At 44.4% G+C, this 12,989-nt stretch overlaps 1 protein-coding gene across 6 annotated transcripts in view; it reads right to left on the bottom strand.

Annotated features, from left to right (window-relative positions):
- The window catches only part of LOC132822044 (teneurin-3), an 822,914-nt gene that overhangs the window by 753,936 nt on the left and 55,989 nt on the right, over positions 1–12,989 (bottom strand). The gene's annotated exons all lie outside the window — the stretch shown is intronic.

Genomic DNA, 12,989 nt, shown 5'->3' with positions numbered 1-12,989 from the left:
CGATCAGGGATAGCACAGGGAATTTGTGTGTGGAGTCTGAGGAGGTAGGGGAAGCCCTAAATGGGTTTTTTGCTTCTGTCTTTACGAAAGAAACAAACTTTGTAGTGAATGAAACCTTTGAAGAGCAGGTCTGCATGCTGGAATGGATAGAGATAGAGGAAGCTGATGTGCTGAAACTTTTGTCAAACATTAAGATTGACAAGTCGCCAGGCCCGGACCAGATTTGTCCTCGGCTGCTTTGGGAAATGAGAAATGAAATTGCTTCACCACTTGCGAAGATCTTTTCATCCTCGCTCTCCACTGGAGTCGTACCTGAGGACTGGAGAGAGGCAAATGTAATTCCTCTCTTCAAGAAAGGAAATAGGGAAATCCCCGGCAATTACAGACCAGTAAGTCTCACGTCTATCGTCTGCAAGGTGTTAGAAAGGATTCTGAGGGATAGGACTTATGACCATCTGGAAGAGCATGGCTTGATTAAATGTAGTCAACACGGCTTTGTGAGGGGAAGGACATGCCTCACAAACCTTATCGAGTTCTTTGAGGATGTGACTAGAAAAGTTGATGGGAGTCGAGCTGTGGATGTGGTGTATATGGACTCCAGCAAGACATTTGATAAGGTTCCCCATGGTCGGCTCATTCAGAAGGTCAGGAGGAATTGGATTCAGGGGAACATAGCTGTCTGGATACAGAATTGGCTGGCCAACAGAAGACAGCGAGTGGTAGTAGAAGGAAAATATTCTGCCCGGACGTCTGTGGTGAGTGATGTTCCACAGGGCTCTGTCCTTGGGCCTATATTGTTTGTAATTTTTATTAATGACTTGGATGAGGGGATTAAAGGATGGGTCAGCACGTTGGCAGATAACACAAAGGTTGGAGGTGTTGGTGACAGTATAGAGGGCTGTTGTAGGCTGCAGCGGGACATTGACAAGACGCAGAGATGGGCTGAGAGGTGGCAGATGGAGTTCAACCTGGATAAATGCGAGGTGATGCATTTTGGAAGGTCAAATTTGAAAGATGAGTCCGGGATTAAGGATAGGATTCTTGGAAGTGTGGATGAACAGAGGGATCTTTGGGTGCAAGTACATAGATCCCTTAAAATGGCTACCCAAGTAGACAGGGTTGTTAAGAAAGCATATGGTGTTTTGGCTTTCATTAACAGAGGGATTGAGTTTAAGAATCGTGAGGTCTTGTTGCAGCTCTATAAAACTTTGTTTAGACCGCACTTGGAATACTGCGTCCAGTTCTGGTCACCCTATTAGAAGAAAGATGTGGATGCTTTGGAGAGGGTTCAGAGGAGGTTTACCAGGATGCTGCTTGGACTGGAGGGCTTATCTTATGAGGTTGACTGAGCGAGGACTTTTTTCATTGGAGAAAAGGAGGAGGAGAGGGGACCTAATTGAGGTACACAAGATAATGAGAGGCATAGATAGAGTCGATAGCCAGAGACTATTTCCCAGGGCAGAAATGACTAACACGAGGGGTCATAGTTTTAAGCTGGTTGGAGGAAAGTGTAGAGGGGATGTCAGAGACGGGTTCTTTACACAGAGAGTTGTAAGAGCATGGAATGCATTGCCAGCAGCAGTTGTGGAGGCAGGGTCATTGGGGACATTTAAGAGACTCCTGGACATGAATATGGTCACAGAAATTTGAGGGTGTATACGTAAGGATCAGTGATCGGCACAACATCGTGGGCTGAAGGGCCTGTTCTGTGCTGTACTGTTCTATGTTCCATGTAAGATTCCATGGCACTGCTTCGACAAAGAACTTAGGAGTGACCCGAGGGTCCTGGCCAATATATGAAGTGAAATGGTTGTCACCATAATCCCAGAGAATCCAAACAAGGACAGGACTTATACAATTAATAGTAGGGCCCTGGGTAATGTGAGGTGCTGCAGTTTGGAAAGAGCAGGACTCATAGACTTAATGGTAAGGTCCTGGGGAGTGTTGCTGAACAAAGAGACCTTGGAGTGCAGGTTCATAGTTCTTTGAAAGTAGAGTCACAGGTAGATAGGATAGTGAAGAAGTGCTTGGTATGCTTTCCTTTATTGATCAGAGCATTGAAGAAAGAATTGAGTAAAAGCATCTGGATGAGTATATGAATAGGAAGGGTTTTGAGGGAAAAAGGCCAAGTGCTGGCAAATAGGACTAAATTAGGTTAGGACAACTGGTTAAAGTTGGACCAAAGGGTCTGTTTCCATGCTATACATCTCTAAACTCTATGATTGTTATGTTGTATAGACCTAGGGGTTCAGGTACACAATCCTTTGAAATTTGTGTCACAAGTGGATCAGGTGGTTAAGAAGGCATTTCGCATGCTTGCCTTCATTGCTCAGACCTTTGAGTATAGGAGGGTAGTTAGTGTGTGAATGAACTGCCAGAAGAAGTGGTGGATGCATGTACATTTACAACATTCAAAAAACATTTAGATAAGTACATGAATAGAACATGATTGCAGTGATATGGGCCAAGTGCGGGTAGATGGGACTTGATAAGTTTGGGAACATTGTTGCCGTGGAGTCCGTTTCCATGCTGTATGACTCAATGACCATAGGTCCCTCTTCCACGAGAGACAGAATTGCACAGTCACTTTAACCTGAGGGTTACTGCACCTCAGAAAAATAGTGAGGTGAAGAAGGCAGGGCTTTCACAGTGACCTTAACTGGCATGGGAACTGAACCCACAATGTTAGCATCACTTTTCATTATAAACCGGTTGTCCAGTCAACTGAGCTCTGAGTGACCAGGGTAAATTGACCATACATTGCTATTTGTGGGAGCTCGTTTAAATTGGCTTCGAAGATTCCTACATTACAACAGCAACCTCATTGGTACTTCATTTGAGGTTCTCACTTTGAGGTCCTGAAAGATGCTCTATAAATGCAAGTGTTTTTGTTTAAGCTCAAGTTTACCCTCCTGTGATCTTTGGTGACCTTGCAATTTTATCATCATCTGTTAATTAGTCATCCATGAACCTATAAGTTTGAAAACATGTTAATAATCTGGTTACATAATGGAAAAATATGCTGAGGAGTAACTTCCAACAGCATATGTAGCAAAGGCAACAGAATTTTTATCATATGGTGTCTCAGTTGAATAATAAGTTTGATTTGTTTCTTTCTAAAAAAAAAGGCCACTTCACACTTCAGTGTTCCTGAAAATGGAACATTTCCCACATGTACAGATCTCTTCCTCTCTTTCATTGAGACTAAACAGTCTTTTATATTGGATTTCTCTCAAATCAGATTCCAAAAGTCCATGTCTGCTGCCAATCTAAAGAAGGCAGATTCAATAACAAGGAACTGATTCTCGGATTGTTAAGTTCCTGGAATCCAATTCAAATGCGGACAAATATAAAGAAAAACAGCTAAAATCACATACAGGAGCTGTTAGAAGGAGGTGGAGACTTCCCATTTCAGAGCATGGACTGCAAGGAAACAAGTGTCAAGTGACCAGGTCAAGAGGTAACTTAAATGTTACATTGCACCAGCTCTGGGAAGCCCATGCTACACCAGCGTTTTACCATCAGTACATCCTTTGGTTCTCCCCCTTACCTCATTGCACATGAGGCAGCTGTAAGGTATTACGATCGAGAATTTCAAAAGGAAATGGAATGGGCACTTGAGGGCTGTTGGATTTGTAGAGTGACAGAGGCACAATGAGGGAACAGGGATTGATGGGATTTCTGTCAAAGCATTGACCAGGGCTGGATGGGCTCAATATCCTCCCTCTGAACATTAATGACGCTGTGTCTCCAGTGAGCTGCAAGTAGGACAGGCAACCTGAAGAGGCTTTATTAAACCAATACAAATCACTGAGTAACAGAAGCAAAATGCTAAAGAAGCTGAAAATCATGAAAGATTAGGGAGATGAAACATTGGGATGAGTGTTATGCAATGCAATAATCCCCATGCTCACCTACCTCAGCAAAAAGGAGGAGCCCTGTAATGGGCCAGATGGATTTCCCACAGTACTTCGACTCTGATTTCAGGTGAGGCTCTTTCTGACCCGATTGGAAATCCCACCTTCGAGAGGTGGTGGCAACTAATTACCCACAGAGCCACCAGGAGCCTGGAGGCAGTCACACCACGCCAAGGAGCTCAGGTAAACCTGTGGTTAGTGTCTTACTGAAACCTGTCATGTAGTCCGATTAAAGAGGGGAGAGCCAGGTTTAAGAGGACCGAGGGTGGGTTAAATTGAGGATAACCTTGGTAGGTTAAGGGCAGGTTCCCTTCTCACAAAGTTAAAGTTACTATGGGCACTTCCCTGCTGCATGTGAAACACTGGTGATGGCAGGCTGAGACACTTAAGTTTCCACTAATTGGGCGATCATGGTATTTTTCGACCTCAGCCTGTTCCAGTGAGGCCCAATGAGCAGTACCACATTTTTCACTTAGGCACTTTAGAGCCTTAAGGACACAACACTGAATTCCAAACTTCCGATAATGAACATTATCTTTCATTTTGATTAACCCATATCTCCCTCACTATGTCCTATAGATGTGACATATTTTCTACTATTCACATCTATCATTGACATCCGTTGTGCATCTACATTGCTCCTTTACTACAAGTATCACTCCCTTTGTCTTTTTGCTTTTGTTCACCTCATCGTCTGTTCTACTCACTCTGCCCCTCATTTATCAACAGCATGAAAACCATTATTTTCCAGTCTCCTTCAATTCTGAGGAAGAGTGACTGAACTCAAAACGTCTCAGAACGTTAACTCTCTCTCTGTCTCTCTCTCCATGGATGGTATCGGATCTTCTGAGAATCTCCAGCACTTTGTTTTCATACCTTCAGCATTCACAGTACTTTGCTTTGATTGTTATGTTCCCTAAATTGCAACAGTGCCAGTACTTCAAAGTATTCTGTTGGCTCTGTGACATCCAGGAATTTGTTATAAAATGCAAAACTTTCCTTCTGATAGTATGCGTGCGTTCAGTATCAGATTTTGGTGGCCACTGTGGATAATCCCTTAAAAAGTGCAGTTATAGAATCCCTACAGAGTGGAAAGAGGCCAATCAGCACATACCAACCCTCTGCAGTGCAGCTTCCCCAGATCTGTAACCCTGCATTTCCCATGGCTAGCCACCATATCACTGTACATTATGTGCAGTTTAGCATGGCCAATCCACCTCACCTGCAGGAGGAAATCAGAGCAAGCACACAAACACATAGGAAGAACATGCCAGCTCTCCACAGACAGTCACCTAAGTGGGGAATTGAATACAGATATCCTGGTACTGTGAGACAGCTGCATTAACCACTGAGCCACCCCAGTTCTGAGGAAGGTTAGTATTTTCACTGATCTGTATCTTCAGCAGCTACAGATAGTTTGGAATATAACATTAAATTGCCTGTTCATAATATAACTCCACTTATGGCTGACTGAAATTACAATAACGTGTTGAGAACTCTAGGTTACATGGTTACTATATTTCCATCAGATTACAAGATAGCTATAGCCACGCCCATTAATCTTAGCTTTTAATCAATGGGTGCATTTTTTAAAAAAATATTTTTTCATCACAGTCTCACAGTTTAAAAATAAACCTTTCATTCAGTGACAGCTGCAGTTTCACTCTGTATTTATACCATCAGTAGGACATCATGATGTGGTGACAAAAGGTTGCTAATAAACTTCCATCAACAATCAGTGCCTGCAATCAATCAGTCACTAGGAATTGCGCTTCTGCAGTGCTAAAGGAGTGGCAAAAAGTGAATTGGTGCTGGAGATCATATCATATCCCCCGAGTTGTTCAGCTTCTGACCAGGAGTAATAGTGAGCAATGGACCATTAAAAAGTTTCCAATGTGTAAGCTGTGGTAGACACCACAATAGACTCCTGCGGCTGAAAATGAAACACGGACAATGTGTTGTTAATAAGAACCTGTAGCCAATATCAGCTTGTTGTCCAGTTTCTATGATGTCTAATGAGGTAATTGTACAGACAGGCAGTGATTGCTGTCAGGCTTCATCCAGGGCTGCTGCATAATGCAGGACTCTGCACTCTCAGGCTGTTCCCAGAGACACACACCGAGATAAACAACAACTTCCTGCCCTGAGGCCCATCAACTCGGTGAAAGATGCTTTTTGGTCTGCCAAATACTGCTGGTCTTCCAGTGCAAGGAGCTGGCGTTGACTGACTGCTGCTGACTGGCACAATCCGGGGGCGAGGACTACGTGCTAAATTCGGGGCAGTTGCTGCAAAGACTCAGCGGGAGAGACCTCAGATTTATAATCTCCTGCCTTTGCTGTCAGAGACATTGGAAATCCCTTGGGCTGGATGCACCACAGAATATTGCACAACAGTGATGTAAATCTTAGAAATAATGTCTAAATTTATGACATAAAAAAGATCAATTGTACAACTGTAATAGTTTGGACAAAGAATTTAGAATGGGATGAATGCAAATTGGATCAGGCCGTGCCACTAATAAACTGGCATATAGTGTGTACACAAAAAAAATTATAATCTCCAGCAATTTCTCAAAAAATGCAACAAAATTAGGAAGTGAACTCAGGGTCTCTGAAAACATGTGTACGTGATCTTCCAATGGTCGGCAATTTGAAGACAGATTCGTCATCGAATTGGCATTCCAAAGACGCTTTGGAACATCACAAAAATGGAACAATACCTTTGCAAGACTGGCCTCTTTTTAGATACTGCTCTCCCAGAATCCCAACATAAAGATAAAAGGGTCTTGAATGGATGGAAATGCAGCAGCGAGGACATCATTTTAAGAATATAACAGATCAGGACAATGACCAGAGCAATGAGCAGCATTGCTGATGATTTGAGTGGAGATTTTGTTTGGATGGTTTTGTTTGGTGCACAGACATCATGTTTGTGACAGCATTCGTTATTGTGACTTTCCATAGAAATGCAATCAGGACTGAAGTGGCATTCAAGGGTGTTATGCCTAAGCCACCAGAGCTTAACAGGTTTGTTTTTAGTGAGAGAGAAAACAATGGATGGAATATTGTTTAGGCATCATGGGTCTAGGGAGCTGAGAAGAGACCTGTGCTGCTGTATTTTGGGAAGGCCGAATGAAACCATGAGATAACCATGCAGTGGGGAGGCAGGAAATCAAGAACCCAGAATGGAGCATCTTGCCGGCTGAGAGTCACTTGCCCATCAAAGACTGTGGTGCTCAGCAGCGCCACAGTGGGAGGCAGTGGCTGGCACTGGGAAATCCAACCACTGCAGTCCCAACATCATGAAGCAGCACCAGGGACCTGGGTTCAATTCCTGCCTTAGGTGACTGTCTCTGTGGAGTTTGCATGTTCTTCTTGTATCTGCCAGTTCCCCTCTGAAAGCTCCAGTTTCCTCTCACAGTCCAAAGACGTGCAGGTTAGGCAGATTGGTCATGCTAAATTCAAGGTTAGTGGGATAGGGGAGGGGTCTGGATTTGGGTAGAATATTCTTTGGATGGTTGGCGTTTGACTTGAGGGGCTGCATGGCCTCTGCCTGTATTGTAGAAAGCCTATGACATCCTCCACTTTGCCTTCCCACATCCTAAAGCTAGCTGCTCCATTTCTAGATGTGACAGACATCTTGTGATGATAGGCCTGACTGAAGTGCCATTGATGTCTCTGCGACAGGTTGAGGCCCATTATTGGTGTTTAAGGTGGGTCAAAATTGATGGGGAAGAAGCTCAATCATCCATCCTCTCAGCCAGAATGTAACACTGGCAGAGTTCAGGGACCCCTACCTTTCCATTTAGAACATAGAACAATACAGCGCAGAACAAGCCCTTCGGCCTTCGATGTTGCACCGACCTGTGAACCATTCTCAGCTCGTCCCCCTACACTATCCCAAAATCATCCATGTTCTTATCCAAGGATTGTTTAAATCTCCCTAATGTGGCTGAGTTAACTACATTGGCAGGTAGGGCATTCCACGTCCTTACCACTCTCTGAGTAAAGAATCTGCCTCTGACATCTGTCTTAAATCTATCACCCCTCAATTTGTAGTTATGCTCTCTCTTACAAGCTGATGTCATCATCCAGGGAAAAATACTTTCACTGTATACCCTATCTAATCCTCTGATCATCTTGTATTTCTCTACCAAATCCCCCCCTCAGCCTTTTTCTTTGCAATGAGAACAGACCCAAGTCTCTCAGCCTTCCCTCATAAGGCCTTCCCTCCAGATTAAGCAACATCTTGGTAATTCTTCTCTGCACCTTTTCCAATGCTTCCATATCCTTCCCAAAATATGGCGACCAGAACTGTACACAATATTCCAAGTGTGGCCACACTAGCATTTTGTATAGTTGCAGTATGATATTGCGGCTTCGGAACTCAAACCCTCTACGAATGAAACCTAACACACCGTATGCCTTCTTTTCAGCACTACCAACCTGGATGTCAACTTTCAGGGATCTTTTTGCATGGACTCCAAGATCCCTCTGCACATCCACACTACCAAGAATCTTTCCATTGACCCAGTACTCTGTTATTTTTTCCAAAGTGAATCACCTCACATTTAGTTGCATTGAACTCCATTTGCCACCTCTCAGCCCAGTTCTGCAGTTTATCCAAGTCCCCCTGATGCTCTTTCTGTCTCCAAGCTCCCCAATAGCAACAGCAGACAGCTTGCTCCCATCCCTTGTATAGCTCTGCTTTATTGCTCTGGTTTGCAAAGCAGACTAATAGCAATAGTGTGGGTTCAATTCCTGCACAGGCTGAAGTTACTATGGAGGATTCTCCTTCTTAACCTCTCCCCTTGCTTGAGGTAACCCCTTAGGTTAAACCACTCCCAGTTGTCACTCTGTCTTAAGACAGCAGTCCCATGATCTGGTAGGACTATTATCCCTTTTACCTGCAAACTGATGATCGCCAACATAGTATTCTGAGAGACTGGGTGATTTGCGAGCTAACTGCCAGTGACAGAATTCAAAATTTGTGCGAAGATTTGTAGTTCGGGTGCTTGTTGTAGTGGTTCTGTTCGCCGAGCTGGAACAAAAACTTCCAGCTCGGCGAACAGAACCACTACTACAGTGACAGAATTATTCAATAAGTCTCTCTCACCTGCCACTGAGGGGGGGGCTGTCACAGAGACATTAAGTGGACCAGGCTATTGGCTGGTGAGGGTGTTGTGATGGCTTGCAGCTAGTTTACAAACATCATCTGCCAGGATCAGAAATTAATCAGTACCAGGAAAGAAGAGCATTTTTGGTGTCTGCATTGCAACAGAAATCCTCCCCCCTACCCCCACCCCTCAGAGATCTACTAATTTCAGTGGGCCATAATACATCTCACAAGCAGATTGTTTTTCTGATGAAAATATCACTTGAAGTGACCTTGAGAAGATTAATAACAATGGAGTAATACACTCCAGGTTTTATTGAAAAAAAATGATTTGAAACATAAAATATTCCTGCTATTACATTCTGAATAAAGCTGGAGTTTTGACTTCAAAGCTGCTTTTTAAAGTTCTTGACAATAAAGATTTGACACTCTTCCTTGTCACAGGATGTTCCAAATCAGTTCTTGAACAGTTATCGCTTTGATTTAACACCTTTGTTAATGTAAAGCATCAAACTGAATCTTACTTGTTTGGTTAAATGCAAGTTGCATCCAGTCTGTTGGAGTGTTCCTCACCAAAGATCCAACAGGATCTCTCACCCTATCTTACTATTCTCACCTAATTAACCACCGATTCCGTTTTCATGGTGTCCCTCATGTTTGATCACAGCCATATCTTGCCAACTCTATTCCCAAACCATATCGCCACTCAGCCAGTATCTGCTGAAAGACTGGCATTCTTGTGCTTGTGCCATCTTTAAAATATCATTTTGCACCTTGTTCTGGGATTGCCTCGCGTGAATTGTGATATTTACCCCTGACACAGCAGAAAGGGAGAATTGGTGGAGAGGAACCTAGAGGTCCTGTGATAGAGTTTATTGCAGTACTTCTCATTCCCCCAGATCAATATTGGAGGCCACAACACCAGACCATGACAGCCAGGTCAATATTGGAGGCCACAACACCAGACCATAACAGCCTGGTCAATATTGGAGGCCACGACACCAGACAATGACAGCCTAGTCAATATTAGAGGCCACAACACCAGACCATGACAGCCTCGTCAATATTGGAGGCCACAGCACCAGACCATGACAGCCTGGTCAATATTAGAGGCCACAACACCAGACCATGACAGCCTGGTCAATATTGGAGGCCACGACACCAGACAATGACAGCCTAGTCAATATTAGAGGCCACAACACCAGAATGTGACAGCCAGATCAGTATTGGAGGCCACAACACCAGACCATGACACCGTGGTCAATATTGGAGGCCACAACACCAGAATATGACAGCCTCGTCAATATTAGAGGCCACAACCCCAGACCATGACAGCCTCGTCAATATTGGAGGCCACAGCACCAGACCATGACAGCCTGGTCAATATTAGACGCCACAACACCAGACCATGACAGCCAGATCAATATTGGGGCCACAACACCAGACCATGACAGCCTCGTCAATATTGGAGGCCACAACACCAGACAATGACAGCATAGTCAATATTAGAGGCCACAACACCAGAATGTGACAGCCAGATCAGTATTGGAGGCCACAACACCAGAATATGACAGCCAGGTCAATATTAGAGGCCACAACCCCAGACCATGACAGCCAGGTCAATATTGGAGGCCACAGCACCAGACCATGACAGCCTGGTCAATATTAGAGGCCACAACACCAGACCATGACAGCCAGATCAATATTGGAGGCCACAACACCAGACCATGACAGCCTGGTCAATATTGGAGGCCACGACACCAGACAATGACAGCATAGTCAATATTAGAGGCCACAACACCAGAATGTGACAGCCAGATCAGTATTGGAGGCCACAACACCAGAATATGACAGCCAGGTCAATATTAGAGGCCACAACACCAGAATATGACAGCCAAATCAATATTGGAGGTCACAACACCAGACCATGACAGCCAGGTCAATATTGGAGGCCACAACACCAGACCATGACAGCCTGGTCAATATTGGAGGCCACAACACCAGACCATGACAGCCAGGTCAATATTAGAGGCCACAACACCAGACCATGACAGCCTCGTCAATATTAGAGGCCACAACACCAGACCATGACAGCCATGTCAATATTGGAGGCCACAGCACCAGACCATGACAGCCTGGTCAATATTGGAGGCCACAACACCAGACCATGACAGCCAGGTCAATATTAGAGGCCACAACACCAGACCATGACAGCCTCGTCAATATTAGAGGCCACAACACCAGACCATGACAGCCAGGTCAATATTGGAGGCCACAACACCAGACCATGACAGCCTGGTCAATATTGGAGGCCACGACACCAGACAATGACAGCCTAGTCAATATTAGAGGCCACAACACCAGAATGTGACAGCCAGGTCAATATTAGAGGCCACAACACCAGAATATGACAGCCAAATCAATATTGGAGGCCACAACACCAGACCATGACAGCCAGGTCAATATTAGAGGCCACAACACTAGAATATGACAGTCAGGTCAATATTAGAGGCCACAACACCAGGCCATGTCAGCCTGGTCTGAGATTGGTACCTTGTTGAGAATGGTCTCAACAGCCATGCAGAAGGAAGGTCGTTGTCCTCCTACACTTCTCATCTTCTCTCCAATTCCTCACACTTACTGTTTTTATGTATGTCTCATACACCAGCTGTTGCTTGCAACATCTTTCCTCATTTGGTAACAACCATCCCAACCTCCAATATCACTAAATCTGCATGCCCTCTAAATTACCAGGGTAAAAGTTAATGGGAGAAGAGGGCAAACTCTTTAACCTGCTGTATGATCTCCCTGAGCAAGAACAGGGCTAGCAGAATTACCCTTATCTGATTGAAGTGGGCTACCTATATCTGGATCCTGCAGTCTTTTCTGCTAAGACCCAAACATCCAAATTTGATGGCAGGAAAATACGAGCCAGTTCATTAAGTTTGCTCCACGCCATACAAAAAAAACTGCAGTTGCTGCAAATCTAAAACAATAATAGAAATTGTTGGCAAAGCTCAGCAAGTCTGGCAGTATCTGTGGAGAGGAAGCAGAGTGAACGTTTAGGGTCCTGTGATCCTCCTTGAGAACTTGATCTCTCTCTCTCTTTATACAGATGCTGCCAGACCAGCTGAGTTTCTCCAGTAATTTCTATTTGTGCTCCACTCCCTGATGGTGAGAGGTTGGTAGCTAACTGGCAATGTTTGTTTCCCACTCCCCCATACTCCCAACTCCCCTCCCCCAAACATCGACTTCTGTTCCCCTACCATCCTCCCTTGAACTGCATTTCCCAAGCCCAGCACAGCCATCTAATCTCTTTGGAAAAACAGCGGTTGTATTTACCCAAAACAATACAAAGAACTATTGATGTTAGAAATCTGAAACAAAAGCAGAAATCGCTGGAGAAACTCAGCAGGTGTGGCAGCTTCATTCTGGAGAAGTGTCACTGGACTTGAAATGTTACTCTGCTTTCTCTCCAAAGATGCTGCCAGATCTGCTGAGTTTCTCTAGCTGTTATTGTTCTTGTTATCCTTGCCTATGTTGATTTCCAATGGGTTGAGACCATCCTCCATCCATCTAGCAATGTTTCCTCTTGACTTCCATTTGCTTCTGCAAGCCAGGTATGAGAGGCAAGCAAGATGTAACTATCCTGCATTTATTACATAGCACATAGAACGGTACAGTGGAGGAACAGGCCCTTCAGCCAACGACGTCTCTGCTGACTGTGATGCCATTCTAAACTAATCCCATCTGCCTGCACATGATCCAGATCCCTCTATTCCCTGCCTGGTCATGTGTCTGTCTAAATGCCTCTTAAACATTTCGATCATATCTTCCTCTACGACCTCCCCTGGCATTCCATTCCAGGCACCTACCATCCTCTGTGTAAATACTGTGCATCGCATATCTCCTTTAAACTTTCCCCATCTCACCTTAGACCCTGGTATGACATTTCC

Source organism: Hemiscyllium ocellatum, chromosome 2 (genome assembly GCF_020745735.1).
Source record: "Hemiscyllium ocellatum isolate sHemOce1 chromosome 2, sHemOce1.pat.X.cur, whole genome shotgun sequence".
In the NCBI taxonomy this organism is placed as follows: Eukaryota; Metazoa; Chordata; class Chondrichthyes; order Orectolobiformes; family Hemiscylliidae; genus Hemiscyllium; species Hemiscyllium ocellatum.
The sequence above is the reverse complement of the archived record's forward strand: the minus strand, read 5'-3'. Positions and strand labels throughout refer to the sequence as shown.